Source organism: Dipodomys merriami, unplaced genomic scaffold (genome assembly GCF_024711535.1).
Source record: "Dipodomys merriami isolate MVZ:Mamm:240054 unplaced genomic scaffold, mDipMer1.0.p SCAF_587, whole genome shotgun sequence".
NCBI classification, from domain to species: Eukaryota; Metazoa; Chordata; class Mammalia; order Rodentia; family Heteromyidae; genus Dipodomys; species Dipodomys merriami.
In genome coordinates, this window is record NW_027206165.1 from 613177 (window position 1) to 629335 (window position 16159).

A 16159-nucleotide genomic window follows, 5' to 3' on the forward strand; every position below is an offset into this window, starting at 1 on the left:
ACTATGCTCCTCTTTGCTTCCTAGAGTTCAATTTCCTTAGATGTGACAAGTGAGACCGTGTAATATTTCTTGCTGTGTCTTTTCTGCTTCACTTAAATACAATGTCCTCTAATAAAATTCTATCAAAGAACAGTATTATTTCCTTTGATGAATGAGTAATACCTTTATATACTATGCTGAACATATTTTTATCACTGAATCTACTTTTTAAAAAATCACTAGGGAAAATCAAAGTTTCAATAATCAGAATTTATTCCTAAATATATTTCTACAAATAATATGGGTAAGAAAGAACAATCCTTTAGGATCCAGGTCTGGGGTAAAGCTTCACATCTGACAGCTAAACACACCTTTGTCAATGAGTTGTAGTTTAGGTTCACATGAACTTTATGGGAAGGTCTGGGATCTACAGGACTTAAAATCAATATCAGCTAATTAGGAATCAGCTGCCATAGGGAAATCTGATTTCTTTCAAGAAATGAACTGAGAAGAAGTAAATCTGAAATCTAATGACTCAAACACTAATATGAAAGGATGAATAATTCCTGTAACTGTAATGAAGACTGATTTACTGGAAAAATAAAGTCCAATAATTCAGAAAGGAAATAATTTTTTTAGATAAAGAAAATATGTAGTTTCTGAAAGTTTTACAGATCAGTACCAATTTAGGAGAAAGACAACAGGTCTAGAAATAGCTGCTGTTTCTTTCTAAGACAGGCCTCACACAAGGGAACAACAAGCAGGAGCAGGGACCCAATAGAGAAGGACTCATGTAGAGGTGAAGAGAGAGAAAGCTTGGGGTAAAGAATGGGGGGAGGTAAAAAAAATAACATCTTTGTGAGCATTGTACAGACACATTAGAAAGAAACTCTGCTTGGACGGAAAACTTGCTGAAAATGTTGCACTTATAAAAATTCCTACAAACAAATTTCATACAAAAGTGAGCAAAAGGGGCTGCAAAGGTGGCTCAGTGGTAGAGCGCTTGCCTTATATGCATGAGGCCCTGGGTTTGATTCCTCAGCACAACATTAGCAGAAAAAAACAAAAGTGGCACTGTGGCTCAAGTGGTAGAGCACTAGCCTTGAGCTGAAGAGCTGAGGAACAGTGCCCAGCCCCAGAGTTCAGGCCCCACAACTGACAAAAAAAAATTGAGCAAAAGAAGAGAATTAATTCCAGTTCCATACAAGGGTCCTTTGATGAAAAACAGAATAAGGACAAAGTAATACCCCGAAGGAAATGAAAGTGGTCAGTCTTGAAAATTATCTACAGGGCAAGGAAAATTAGGAAAAAGTAAGAAAAAAAGTCATATCAAGCTTGGATGATCCCAAAAGTACACAGAGAAACACAGAATAAGGAACCTCTATTCAAGAGATAATAAATGTCACTGGGAAATCATTACAGCCAGGAATTGCAAAGTAGAGAAGGACTGTGACAAGGATAAGAAGAGGAAAGGGAAATAATTATTTTCAAAAGGCATTTGGAGCCTTTGTCTCATGCTTATAATCTTAGTTACTTTAGAGGCGAAGCTCTGTGGATCACAGTTATATATTAGCTGAAACAGAAAAGTTTGAGAGAGAGGGGCTGGGAAGTTGGCTCAGTGGTAGAGTGCTTGCATTGCATGCCTGAGACCCTGGGTTCGATTCCTCTGCACCACATAAGCAAAAAGAAAAAAAACCCGGAAGTGGTGCTGTGACTCAAGTGGTAGAGCACTAGCCTTGAACTGAAGAGCTGAGGGACAGTGCCCAGGTCCAGAGTTCTGGCCCCACGACTGGACCCCCAAAAAAGAAAAGTTTGAGAGACTTTGTCTCCAATGTCTCCAAGTAGCTGCCCAAAGAAACTCTACTGGAGGTATAGTTCAAGTGATAAAGCACCAGCTTGAAGTAAAAAGGTCAAATGAGTGTGTTGGATTCCCTAATGAAGAGACACAGTCCCATCACTACCAGAACAACAACAAAAAAAGAAGAAAAAGACATTTATAAAAGGTAGTAAACATCTGAGAAATGCACACCCTTTATGTTATAAAACTCCTGATGAATAAATGAATGCAGAGCTTGAAAAAGAAAAGGAAATACCTAAGGAAAGACACAAAAGAAAGATTAAATATTGTATCTCAAATTATCAGCCTGTATTTCGAGCACTTAGAAGGCTGAGGACAGAAGATCACTAGTCAAGGCCTTGGCTTCAACACAACACCCAATGTTGTTACACACCCCACAAAATCCAAATCATGCCTTAATAAAATATAATATTTCTAACTTTTTTTGGGGGGTCCGGTCATGGGGCTTGAACTCTGGGCCTGGGCGCTGTCCCTCAGCTCTTCAGCTCAAGGCTAGTGCTCTACCACTTGAGGCACAGTGCCACTTCCGGCTTTTTTCTTTTGGCTTCTGTGGTGCTGAGGAATCAAACCCAGGGCCTCATGCATGCAAGGCAAGCGCTCTACCACTGAGCCACCTTCCCAGCCCCTATTTCTAACTTTTATAGAAAATAGGAGAATATAAAGTGGCTGAAGATAGAGATTAGAGGCTAAGCATGTTAAAGCTCCTATATTTGATCCATGACAATCAAATGGACAGAGGGTGAGAAATACAGAGAGAGACAGACAAGAGACAGAGAAAGAGACACACAGAGAGAAGTAAGAAGAGAGAGGAAGAGAGATATACCAACAGAAGTAAGAGAGCTGGGCACCAGTGGCCCATGCCTGTAATCCTAGCTACTCAGGAGGCTGAGATCTGAGGATCGTGGTTCAAAGCCAGCCCAGGCAGGAAAGTCCCACGAGACTCTTATCTCCAATAAACCACTAGAAAACCGAAAATGGTGCTGGGGCTCAAGTGGTAGAGTGCTCGCCTTGAGCTGAAGAGCACAAGGACAGCGCCCAAGCCCAGAGTTCAAGCACGACACCAACAAAAAACAAAACAAAACAAAAAACCCAACAGAAGTAAGAAAGCATGTTAAAGCTCATAGATCACTAACAATCAAATGGACAGAGAGAGAAAGAGAGACACAGACAGAGAGGGAGAAGGTGTACATGTGAGAGAATGTCCTGGACTAAAAAATGGATTTGAAAGTAGAAAAATCCTTAAGAAAAAGGACAGGTCTTTCTGGAACCACAAAATCTCTCCAGCCTTTAATAATGAAGTATTCTTTGCCTAAGGGAAATGGAATGGCACTGTGAAGATTCTAAGAAAAAGGCATGGGAAGCATGCATTTGATAGTAGCAGAGATTGGGGCTATTAGGTGTAAAGGCCTGACATCCAAGTCATTCTGGAAGACCTCAGTAATCCTGTTCCTATTGTCACACCAATGGGAGGAACAAAGAGGAACAAACAGATTTCATCCAAAAAAATCCCCAGAGGAGCAGTGACAAATAGATTGCTAACTTTATTGATGCTGAGTTTCCTTGAGACTGAATGATGAAATAGAAAAAGAGTTATGGGGGCTGGGAAGGTAGCTCAGTGGTAGAGTGCTTGCCTTGCATGCATGAGGCCCTGGGTTCCATTCCTCAGCACCACATAAGCAGAAAAAGCCAGAAGTGGTGCTGTGGCTCAAGTGGTAGTGTGCCCAGGCCCAGAGCTCAGGCCCCATGACTGGCAAAAAAAAAAAAAAAAGAAAAGGAGTTATGGGAGGGGCAATCATTAGGGTGAATTTTATATTCCATGTTCCTCTTCAGTTTAGGAGTTTCCTAACAAGACTTTCCTTTTGTAGGAAAAAAAATCTTTAAGCAACTAATTGCAAGGTACCTAATCAGTAACATTTAATGGACATTATTTAAACCAACCTTTATCTTTTACATTATATTACTAAACTATAGGTGATGTAGGGCACAGATAGCTATATTCAATACCGTACTAAACAAAATATGTTGTTCATACAATCCAATAAGTACCTAACAAATAAATTAGCAAAAGTAAGTAAAAAACTAACAGAATTTCAGGATGTGCAGAGATGTAGGTCAAATTTGAGGTCTCTATGTGTGCTTCCAGTTTCTCTTAAGACTTCATTTACACTGTGTCCCCACAATCCACTTTGCTGTTGGGGAAGGGGACAGAGCAGAAATGTGGAACACAGATACAGGTTCAGGGTCACTGGGGAGACCAGATGAGGGAGGAGAACTTATTGGGGACAGGACAAAGAAGGCTCCTCAGATCCTAAAGGTCACCTGGGGTGGGGCTTGGGTCCATGGGCCCTAAGACCTGCCTTCTCCTCTGGGCTGAAGGTGAGCACAGGGATTACAAATGTTCTCCAGAAGTAAATGTCCAAGCATTCACCTGGGCAGACTGCAGAGCAAGATACCTTCCCTCCCAGAGAAGAAAGGTGTTTGTTATGTCCTGGGAAGGAAAGGCTGATCACACACTGCTGGACCCCATGTTTTCCCACCCACCATATCTCCCCCTGGGAGGCAACACAGTGCCCTGTGTTAATTATGGACAGCTGCCTGGACATCTCCTCCATTTTCCTTCAAACTGTAGAACATATTTAACACTACTCACACTGTTCTAACATGTCCTAATTTAAACCAGTCCTTTGTTGTTTCTATCACTTTAGAAAATTAGATAATGTGAAGTATTTCAGAAAGCAATGTTTTCTAAACATGAAGTAAAATCTGTTATATTTGTATCATTGGAGAAAACTTCACAAATGAATTCAAGGAATGCATAAAACGTAAGATTCAGTGTCCTTTAACTTCTCCATGTGAGCATTGTATTGCAATGTGGCATACAAAGCCACACTTAGAGATAGGATGCTTACAAATCTCAGGTAGAGACATAGTACCCTCAGGTGACTCCAGGTTCCCAGAGGGCTCCAGAACTGTTGGAACAAAGAGATTGGACAAATACGAGTCAGTCTGGGTTCCAGTAATTTCCTCACTGAATATCAGGACCTGCTGAATGCTCCCAGGGGGACACAGCTGGGTTGGGTGGCCTGGAAGCAGGAGCCTACTCCTGTCTGCAGCCAAAGGTACTTGGGCTGCTTCTCTCAATGCTGTATTTCCCAGGGGCCTTAAATATCGCAAACATCTAGGGAATCTTTTGTCTTCCTGCTGTTGACTTTGGTGAGTTTGGAAGGTAGGGAAGTCCAGAGTGAGAGCTGAACCACACTCTTGTCATCTCCACCAATGACACGTGAGATGACTCCTCCTAACACCAGTTCATGGCAGCCTTGCCAGTTCCCACAGGCTCTCCTTGTAATTCAACCTGCTGAAGGGGCAGGCATTCAGCATGACAGGAAAGTGGAAGTGATAAAATAGACTTCTCATCCTGGAACCATCTTGACTGCCTGCAGATTGTTACTTCTCTTATTTTCCTGTGTACTCACACACACACACACACACACACACACACCAGCTGCCAGTCTGGTCGCTAATTAGTTTTCCTGTATTCCTTCTGTGTGTGAGGAGGTGGAGATCGGGGTTTATGTGCCTGTCATACAGCTTAAATTCATCACCTGGGCACTGATTCTGAGCTCTTTTTGCTCCAGGCTACTGCTCTACTCATTGAGTCACTGGCTTTTTATTTTTATTTTTAGTAGTTAGAGATGAGTCTCCTGAATTTTCTTGACCCAGCTGGCTTCAGAGCACAGTCCTCATATCTCAGCCTCCTGAGTAACTAGAATTACAGATGTGAGCCCACCAGTAGCCACTATATTTCTTGAAAGAAAATTATGCAAGCCATCTATGTCCTTACTTCTAAAAATGTCTCCTCTGGCCCACTAAACACATCGTTTTCTTCCCCTTCCTTATCACTGAAGATGTGAATCTTCAAAAGGAATCCTGAGGAGTGAGAAGATGCTGATACCTGAAAGGTGCAGAAACACTGTCCATCTCTAGGTGCACCTGAATATTTCTGAGTAAGCTGCTCTCAGCAAAACCTGGATTTCTTGGGTCCCCTTCCAGCAGATGTCATTCTATTCATCAAACCCTGCCTGCCAGGAATGAAAGTTTGCACAGTTCAATTCATTGGTGCATTCTGGGAGCAGAAAACAGAGCAATTCTAAATAATATGTGGGCAGGAAAAATTTCATAGTTCTTGTAGACATAGCTACACTGAAGTGTCACACATGATATTTGTGTAATCGTGGACTGTGAGGACAATGATAAACATGTGCGTGTGGCCCAGTGAGGTCTTGACCACCTCTATCTTCTTAAACACATTTATGGGATTTGCATATTAAGAACAATCACTTAAGGACCCATTTGTCAAGAACTGTTCCATCCTTCTCTATCATGAGATGGTGTGACAACTTGCCTGCACAAGATCAGGTCTTTGAGGAATATGACCTTCGCCACATCTATTTGATATAAAGGGCAGGTGAGATGATGTACCAAGAATACCTAGAATTTGAGCCTGGGAATAACAAATCCTTTTTGAGATCATGATAATCTCACCATTTCCTGAAAGTGGTTCCTAGGAATAGCCAGGAAGTTGGGCTAGGAATTCACAAGCTGATAATTGTTTCCAATTTCCATATTGTGCAATAAGCTAAAAAGGACTCAGTCATTTGTTCACACTCCTAGGTAGAACTGTTAATAACTACATACTAATCAGGGCTCACTCACTGTCTGTGGGATTGCTCTGAGGACATTTCCACCAATGTTGCCCACAGTGCCTAGGCCAAAGCCTCTCATAAAGGCCTAAAACCAACCTCCCAAGGCTCAGTCTCTGGGTGAGTTAATCATCATTGAGAAACTACGTTGCACAGTCTGTGAGCTATTCCCTTAGTAAGGATATGTATATGATGGTCCAAGTACAAAACAAGCTCCCAAACAGGAAGGTAACAGAATGTAGAACATCTACTAGGACAAAAGAAACCTGTTGTTTGGTGCACATAATGTTTTAACCTGTATAGTAAGTTAACAGGAAAGAAAGCCACACCAACAAACCCTGATACAAAGAGTCAAAAGGGCTGAGGAGAAAGGAATCCCATGTTCAGGAATCTAAATGGATTTTACAAGCCCTGCAGGCTCTGACTTTCTACATTGAATGTAAGGTACCAGATAGCCTGAGTTTCTAAGAGCTCAGTGTCTATGCTATTTGGCTCTTTGAGTCTTCTTTTCACTTCTATATCTGAGAGCAGCAGTTAGTACAGTGCATTTGTCTCCCAGGAGCTCCCTTTCTCTTCATACAGGGCTTAAAGTAGGCAATAGCTACAAGCTGCCATAAAATCAAACCAGTATGTGGGCTGGGAAGGTAGCTCAGTGGTAGAGTGCATGCCTTGCAAGCAGGAGGCCCTGGGTTCGATTCCTCAGCACCACATAAACAGAGAAAGCCGGAAGTGGTGCTGTGGCTCCAGTGGTAGAGCGCTAGCCTTGAGCTGAAGAGCTGAGGGACAGCACCCAGACCCAGAGTTCAGGCCCCATGACTGGCAAAAAAAAAAAAAAAAAAAATCAAACCAGTATGAAATAACACCATGTTCCCCCTGCAGTCCTAGATATATGAAGTTCCCAATTCTGAACAAAAAGTATTAATAGGTGAGTTCTAACAACCTTCACTGAATGGTGAACTCAGAGCACTTTTCCTAAAGCAAGTACCATCCAGTACAATAGCTGCTACCTATTATCCTAGTTATTAGGATGGCTGAGATCTACTGGACCAATCAACTTACAGGCCATGCAGGACAAATAGTGTAAGATACTGGGTCTCAATAGAAGAACCTGGGCCAAGTAGAAACATTTCACCATTGTTGGAAAAGGATGTGTCCTTAACTAGGAAAATGTATTTCTGTACACAAACCTGGGTAGTAATTGCAACAAAGTGCTTGAATTGTGGCTCATAGGTAGAGAGACTATCAGGTCAAACCTTACTAAAGCCAATAATAAAGCATATACAAATATAAAAACTGTATTTGGATTTCAGTACTAATATCTCTTTTAATATGTGTGTGTATGTTGGTGGTGTTGGTGTGTGTATGGGATAGTATTGGTTCTTAAGATCATTGTATTTGCACTATCCTTCAGTATCCTTTAAGTTTCTCATTTAAGTATGGTAGTGTTGTAGCTCTACTGCTTGAAACACAAAATTCTGGCTTTCTGACAGTTAACTGATGGTGAATGTCTACCATTAGACATTTGTCAGTCTGGGTTGGTTTCAAATTATGATCTTCAGATCTCATTCTCTGCAGTACAGCCAGCATTCCCCAAAAGTCACTTAATCTTTCTGATCCTCAGCTCCTTTCTGTGGAAAGAGAAAAGAATTACTTTGTGGACCTTAGAATCTGGTGTGAGCTATGACTGGGTGCAGGAAGTATAAGTGTCATGTATGTGTGAGCAAAGCCTGATGCTTGCATAAAGCTGCTGATTTTTATATTGACATGAATTCCAGAAAATGGAAACAAGAGGAATTTTTTTGTCTTGTTTGTTTATTTATCCATATGTTTTTTTTTCTTTTTGGGTCCAGTCATAGGCCTGAACTCTGGGCCTGGGTGCTGTCCCTCAGCTCTTCAACTCAAGGCTAGCACTCAACCACTTGAGCCACAGCGCCACTGCTGGCTTTTTTTCTGCTTATGTGGTGCTGAGGAATTGAACTCAGAGCCTCATGCATGCAAGGCAAGGGCTCTACCACTGAGCCACCTTCCCAGCCCCGATTTATCCATATATTTGAGGGAGAGGAAGAGGACACAGAAATTGAGGGAAAATGGGGAAACACAAGCAGCAGTGGTACCCAGTAGATATGATGTTGACAACTTGTGAACAAGAACAGGGGGGAAAACTGGAAGAGAAAAAAGGAAGTGGTGACATTGTCCAACAAGAAATGTACACTTTACCTAACTTACAAAATGGTGACCCATTTGTACATTACCTTTACAAAAACAATTTTTAAAACTTTCCAATTCTCTTTAGAGGCTCTCAAGACTAATGCCAACCTATGGAGTGTAAAGGTCAACTTATATGATAAATACAGCCAGAATCTTGAAGAAATTTTGTAACATATATTCCATTCTAAGTACCCAGTTTTCATTAGGGGTGGAGCTGGCACTGGCCCTGAGCCTCTCTGTGCTCAAGGCTAGTACTCTAGCACTTTAGCTACAGGACCACTTCCAGCCTTTTCTATTTACGTGGTACTGAGGAATGGAATGTAGGGTTTCATGCATGCTAGTCAAGTACTCTACCACTAAGCCACATTCCCAGCCCACAAAGCTGTTTCTTTTACTTTTTGTTTTCTACCACTTGTCTGGTCATGAAATCCTTCTTAAAGCTGTGGGACAAAGGTCTGTGATATCTTGGCACCCTGTCCCTAGGTAAAATCATAATCAATCTTTGAAATTAATATACTTTATTGTGAGTGTTATTGTTGTGCATGGGTTTGTCAAGCATTTGGCAAATATATTCATTTGCCAGTAGACATATTCAGAATTTTAAATTATCTGATATTTTTAATTCATAAAACTTTTATCACTGTAACCATGAATCACTTGGCACAGCAGGTATAAACAAGGTGGGGGAGTACTTTAAAATAAAACTACAAAACTGATTTTAAGATTTAGGTGCTAAGTGTGTCTAGGTGTTATTACATTTTAAAAAAGTACAATTCAAAATGGTTTTTCTTCATGGCTATAGAGTATTTTCTAAACCCATGTTATTTGAGTTCAAAGGTCTTATGAGTTATTTCAAAATGCAAATTAAAGAGGAAAATCACGGAGGAGGTAAATAAATACATATATGTTAATTTTTTAAAGGGAAAATGAAAATCCTAGATGGCAGACTAGAGATAAAGCAATATCAGAGCCCTATATGCTTCAACAAGAACTAAGAAGCTTTAATTGTAAGATCAAGCCAGAAAGTGGATAACAGGCAAAGGCAAGCAGAGTCTACCGCCAACAAAGAAACATCTCAATGTGCAATGACTGAGAGGCTTGATGGTGGTGGCCAAAGCTGCGAAGGCGGCAATGGCTGCAAGAGGTCTGGGGTTTTCATCTCGTGTGTGTTGGCCTCCACTGCTCCAGTCTGGTATGTAAACAGGGCTGAATAGGATTCTGGGTGCCATTTTCCATTTTCTGCAACTGGTCGTTGCCCCGAGTTTGGCCCCTCCTCAAGAGGTGGCGCTCACACAACACTCTGTTTTCTCCAGTGGGTACTGATGAAAATACCTGTTAAAGACAAAGATTAGATTGCTTTATTCACCAAGTAAAAAAGTTGCTGCAATGTTGGTAGCTTACTTGGATTCCCATTACAGCTGACCACAATGCCCATGGTGATTTCTGCTTGTAATGGAACATGAAATGTGGCCTCTTGAGGAGAGGTATTTTTGAACTCTTCATCTTGTGAACTGACAGGTTCTGGATCTCAGAACAACATGCTGAAAATGGGTAATAAATCTCCTAATGGAATAAGTGACTATCCAAAGATCAGTGGCAGTTACATGAGATCAGCCCTGTAGAGTCCGGCCTTCCTTTGGTTTTACTTTGAATTCAGAAGACTATGATAGAACAGCAATTGGTTGGGGCCACAGCAGGGGCAATTCAGAGAGTTGCATAACATGGAAACCTCAAGAACAGGATATAACAGATATTTCTGAAGAGGGTAGCAAGGGTGTGAGGTGTCCCCATTGTTTTGGAGAGGAGGTGAGAAATCACAGAAACAGAACTGACCAAATGTTTATGAGTATTATACAGAGGTAAATTCTAGAAATATTGGGTAAAAATGATGACTTCATTCTTGGAAATTGTTTAAAGTGCCTATGAAATATGTAAGAACACTTCTACTGTAGGCACTTGGATACATGTGATGGGAGTATTGAGAAGTTAGAGACACCCTTTTGAATTTTCTCCATAGGTTATTTATTTATTTATTATTTATGTTTATTTGTCAGTCATGGGGCTTGAACTCTGGGCCTGGGCGCTCTCCCTGTACTCTTCAGTTCAAGGCTAGCGCTCTACCACTTGAGCCACAATGTTACTTCCTTCTTTTTCTGTTTCTGTGGTGCTGATGAATCAAACCCAGGGCCTCATGCATGCCAGGCAAGCACTTTACCACTGATCCACCTTCCCAGCCCTCCATGGATTATTTAAATCAAGGAAACTGATATGATCATTCAGAGAAAGATGTAAGAAGGGAAAAGAGATGGACAAAACCATCAGCATTATGGCAGGAACAAGAAGAAATAATCTTCAGCGGAGACTGTCATGCAAAGAAGAATTATGGTAGTTGTCCAGGAAGGAAAGATCAGCTAGGGTACTCAAAAAGAAGAAGGAAATAACAGGAAAGGCCATGAAACTCTTATCTCCAATAAAAAAAATACCAGAAAACAGGAAGTAGCACTATGGCTCAAATGGTAGAGCGTTAGCCTTGAGCTGAAGAGCTGAGGGACAGCCCTCAGGCCCAGAGTTCAAGCCCTATGTCCAACAAAAAAGAAAAGAAAAGATCACTGTAAGACCTGAAAATGACAATAAAAGAGGGCATCTGGCTGTACGTGACCTATCAGAAGTATCAGCCTTACTCTGCCTGGAAGCAATGTCTTTTTTTTTTTTTTTGGTCGGTCGTGGGGCTTGAACTCTGGGCTTGGGCGCTGTCCCTGTGCTCTTCAGCTCAAGGTGAGCACTCTACTTCTTGAGCCATAGTGCCACTTCTGGTTTTCTAGTGGTTTATTGGAGATTAGAGTCTCATGGACTTTCCTCGAGCTGGGCGCTGGTGGCTCACGCCTGTAATCCTAGCTACTCAGGAGGCTGAGATCTGAGGATCAGGGTTCAAAGCCAGCCTGGGCAGGAAAGACTGTGAGACTCCTATCTCCAATAAAACCACCAGAAAACCGGAAGTGGCATTGTAGCTCAATTGGTAGAGCACTCACCTTGAGCTGAAGAGCTGAGGGGCAGCGCCTAGGCCCAGAGTTCAAGCCCCACGACCGACCAAAAAAAAAAAAAGAGTCTCATGGACTTTCCTGCCCTGGCTGGCTTTGGACCACAATCCTCACATCTCAGCCTCCTGAGAGGCTAGGATTACAGGCGTGAGCCACCAGTGCCCAGCTTGGAAGCAATGTCTTATTTAGGAGGAAAATAGTAGTAGTTGAGGCCAAGAAAAAGAATTTCTTACACAAAGAGAAGGACAGAAGAACAGATGATCTTGAACTTATTGAAGACCTGGAAAAGAAAATCAATAATGCCCTAGACCATGGCCCACAGGATGAGATCCTCAGTAGTGCTTTCAAATTGAGAATTACTGAGGGAGATATCCAAACCTTAAAAAACTTGTTCACTGATGAGGTCACTAATTTTTACATGAATCTCCTAATGGAAAGAAATAAAAGCAAGGCTATCCAGTACTTTCATGCATTCATTACTTTCTTCTATCCTGACCTAAGTCTGGGGATTACCAAGCAGTGAAACGATGGACCAAAGGGGCAAACCACTTTGAACAAAAACTTATTCTGTGTCTATTCATTAGAAGTTACATTGGATCCTGGTGGTGACAGATCTAAGATAAAAATATCTTAAGTATCTGGACTTTATGGGACAAAAGGGAAGCAAGATGGGCTGGGAAGCTGGCTCAGTGGTAGAGTGCTTGCCTTGCATGCCTGAGACCCTGGGTTCAATTCCTCAGCACCACATAAGCAACAAAAGAAAAAAGCTGGAAGCGGCACTGTGGCTCAAGTGGTAGAGTGTTAGCTTTGAGCTGAAGAGCTGAAGGACAGTACCCAGACCCAGAGTTCAGGCCCACGACCGGACCCAAAAGGGAAGCAAGAGCTGTGAAATTTTCCATCAGTATTTACAGGATGAAAGTAAGATGAAAAGAAATGTTGATCTAATTTTTTAGAGTGGACACACTACAGTATGAAGTCACATGAGATTCTTCAACTGTTGAATGGGAGCGATTGTGGAATGTTTACTTCCAAATATTCAAATTCTATATTTCTAGGGACAAACCTATCACATTTATGCAGGAACAGATGCTTCTCTTTCAGTAGAAGACAGTAGAGATCCTCCCTCAGCAGTTGCTGTGACCGTGCGCTGCTAGGTCCTTTTGCTGCTGGTGTTTCTTTATGGGCATTTCCTCATGCATCACAGGATACAGTGTCTCTACTCCATTTCTGTTTGCCCAGGTACTGAGCTGTAAAAGTGCATGCAGGCCCTCTGCGTCCAAATCCTGACAGGGTGGAGGAACAGCTTCCAACCTCTGGAAGGCTGTGTCTGCTCAACCCATACAAGAACAAACATTGATTGATTTCTCTTTTTGGTCGGTTGTGGGGCTTGAACTCTGGGCCTTGGCACTTTCCCTCAGCTCTTCAGCTCATGGCAAGTGCTCTACCACTTGATCCACAGCGCCACTTCTGGTTTTCTGAGTAATTTATTGGAGATATGAGTCTCATGGACTTTGCTGCCTGGCTTGGGTTTGAACCTCAATCCTTAGATCTCAGCCTCCTGAGTAGCTAGTATTATAGGTCTGAGCCACAGGTGCCCAGCTGATATTTTTTGTTTCTTTCAAAGAGTTATTTCCTTACAAATGTGGGAAATACAGGATTTATGCTATGAATTGTTTTGTTTTGTTTTTACCATGTGTTTGTTCAGTTATATTCTTTTTCTCATTTATTTGCAATCATAAGACTGTGGCCATTTTCCACTGTTCTTTTATACTTACGTTATTTGAACTATTTATTTCTGAAAGAAGTGTTAATCAGACTTCCACTCCTTGCTGAAGATTGAAAAGGAAAAAAAAGAGAAAATAAATCCTTTAAAGGAAAGACAAAATTCAGAAATAAATAACGAAAAACTCCTTAAGATTTCATAGATGGAGTTTGGGAGTTTCTGGGAAATTGTTAGATTTTGAGAAATCTAAATTGACACAAGATTATAGCAATCCTGATACTTTTTTCAGGGTATAAATTAGAGCAGTGGAAAATGGTCCAAGTTTAATGGCTGTGAATACCTTTTTAAAGTGAGAGGGGAGATATTCAGAAATTTTAGGCAATCCAGGCACTGGAATCCTAGCTGCTCAGGAGGCTGAGATCTAAAGATCATGGTTGAAAGCCAGGAAAGTCTGTGATACTCTTATTTCCAATAAGCCACCACAAAACCAGTGCTGTGTCTCAAGTGGTAGAGCACTGCCGTAAGCAGAAGAGCTTAGGGACAGCACCAAGGCCCAGAGTTCAAGCTCCAGGACTGACAAAAAAATGTAAGGCAAAACAGAGACATAATTTACATTCAACAAAATGTATCCATTAATCAAAATATTTAAATGTATTCTCATAACCTCAAATATATTATTAGAAGTAAGAATTTTAAAAAAACAGCTTATCTAATGCTCCCAATACATTTCCATCTTCTGGTTGGTCTTAGAGTATTTCAGGAGGCAAATAATGTTTTTCAAAAAAAAAATCCAACTCAGCTCCCACAGCTGGAAGAGAAAGGTCCCCATTCATTTATGCCCTCCATGGACCTAGGGTCTAGCACTGGTCAAACTCATGTAAGATTCCACTTCCTCCAGCATGGCACAGAGCATTGTGGGAGTTGTAGTCTCCATTTGAACACAAATCCTTTGAAAGTATGGGTTTTTTTTGTTGTTGTTCTTTTGTTTCTATTTTTGGAAAATATCCCACCCTGAAATCTATAACACTCCGTTTCAAGCAGTGTGAATATGGACAACTTTGTCTATAGTAAAACCTTCTAAGTTTTGTAAACATTCTTGTGTTGTAGAAAATTCAATACTGATATGCAAACATTGCTTTTTAATAACTCATATTGTCATTCCAAACAAAACAACAAAAAACTTTGAAATCTACAGAGTAGATTTCATTTTGTACATCACTGTAATGCTCGTTATTTTATATTAAAAGTTTACATTCTATGTAATTGTGTAAAAAAACACATGTGGATAAGAGCATTAAGTTTTATGGATCTACATTTTAGGGTGTCCTCAGCTTGATATTTTGTTTCAGTAACATAGAAGACTTTAATCTTCTGGTTCATTGGCTCAGGATGGGGTTGGATTGTGTCAATCCTATGACCAGTATTTTATGTTACATTTTTATGAGGTTCTATATCTCTAGCAGGATGGCCAAGGTTCTTCATGTGACCATTTAGGAAAGTGAGTATTAGGGACTTCTCAAACCTGTGTTTACATCATCTTTGCTGATGCTCCTTTGGCCAAAGCAGGTTAAATGACAAATTGCAAGTCATTGTACAAAGGTGCTCTCAGTATTTGGATACAAAGAAATGTGCCATTTCAAAACCATTATGGAAACGTAATGCAAGAAATATATATTGTATACATTTTTCCTGTATAACTTTGGGTGAAAAAAAACTGAATTACAACAGACATCACTACCACGGTGTTTAAATATGTAAATGAATGAAGTAGAGTACAAATGCTGAGTTAAGTTCTAGGATATCTTTGCATTAAGAGAAAAGTAGTTCATACATCCCTAAGTGTACTTCACTAATAACTAGTTTTAGTGAAGATGTGATATGTTTATTGTTTTAATTATCCAATTATTTTGTGGGAATAGTAGTTTTAACTATATGTGTGTGTGTATGTGTGTGTGTGTGTATACATACATATGGTAACCTAGAAATGAATTGCTTTTATACTATCTAGCTACTGACTAATGGACTGTGGTTTCATCTTTAGTGGATAGTTTAATGTTCTATTTGAGACAGAAAACATTATTTTTTCATAAAAAAGCTTTATGCTTTTCCAGCCCATGTATGATGTTTTGAGAAGAAAAATCTGGGGCACAATCACACAGGTTCTTTCCTGACTACCTCATTTGCCTTCTCTACCAGCCATGCTTCCAGTATCTCCTGTTCATTGTCAAAGGCAAGAAAGAATGCAAGGATTTCTGGTGAGTTACTTTTTATTTCTCACTTTATTTTACATTCCATTTTGGGAACCTAAGAGTGTCCAAGATTGAAGAACAGAAAAGCAGATTCTGCTTCAGGAACATGTTCCTAAATAGATAAAGATTGATCATAGATTTAGCGAAATATAAAATCTTATATTCTGTGTAAGTTGAGTGATGATTTGCTTCAGTTTACTTCTAGTTTTTCTGATGTAGAAAAAATAGTCACACTTGTAATGTGATTCACTGACAGCAAGGAGATGACATCCCCTGGAAGGTGACTGTTCATTAGTCCAGTATCACATCCCCATGAGTAACATTAAACTATATTAATGAAGTTTGATGGGAGATGCTGAAATAGTGTGGTCACGTACACTTCAAATGCTGTAGAGGACGGA

General features: G+C 40.6%; 2 pseudogenes; both read left to right on the forward strand.

Annotated features, from left to right (window-relative positions):
- The first annotated feature begins 8627 nt into the window (after positions 1-8627).
- On the forward strand, positions 8628-10611 carry LOC138813114 (sentrin-specific protease 2 pseudogene; annotated as a pseudogene).
- Positions 10612-11016: 405 nt separating this feature from the next.
- On the forward strand, positions 11017-12926 carry LOC138813115 (sentrin-specific protease 2-like; annotated as a pseudogene).
- Positions 12927-16159: the final 3233 nt, after the last annotated feature.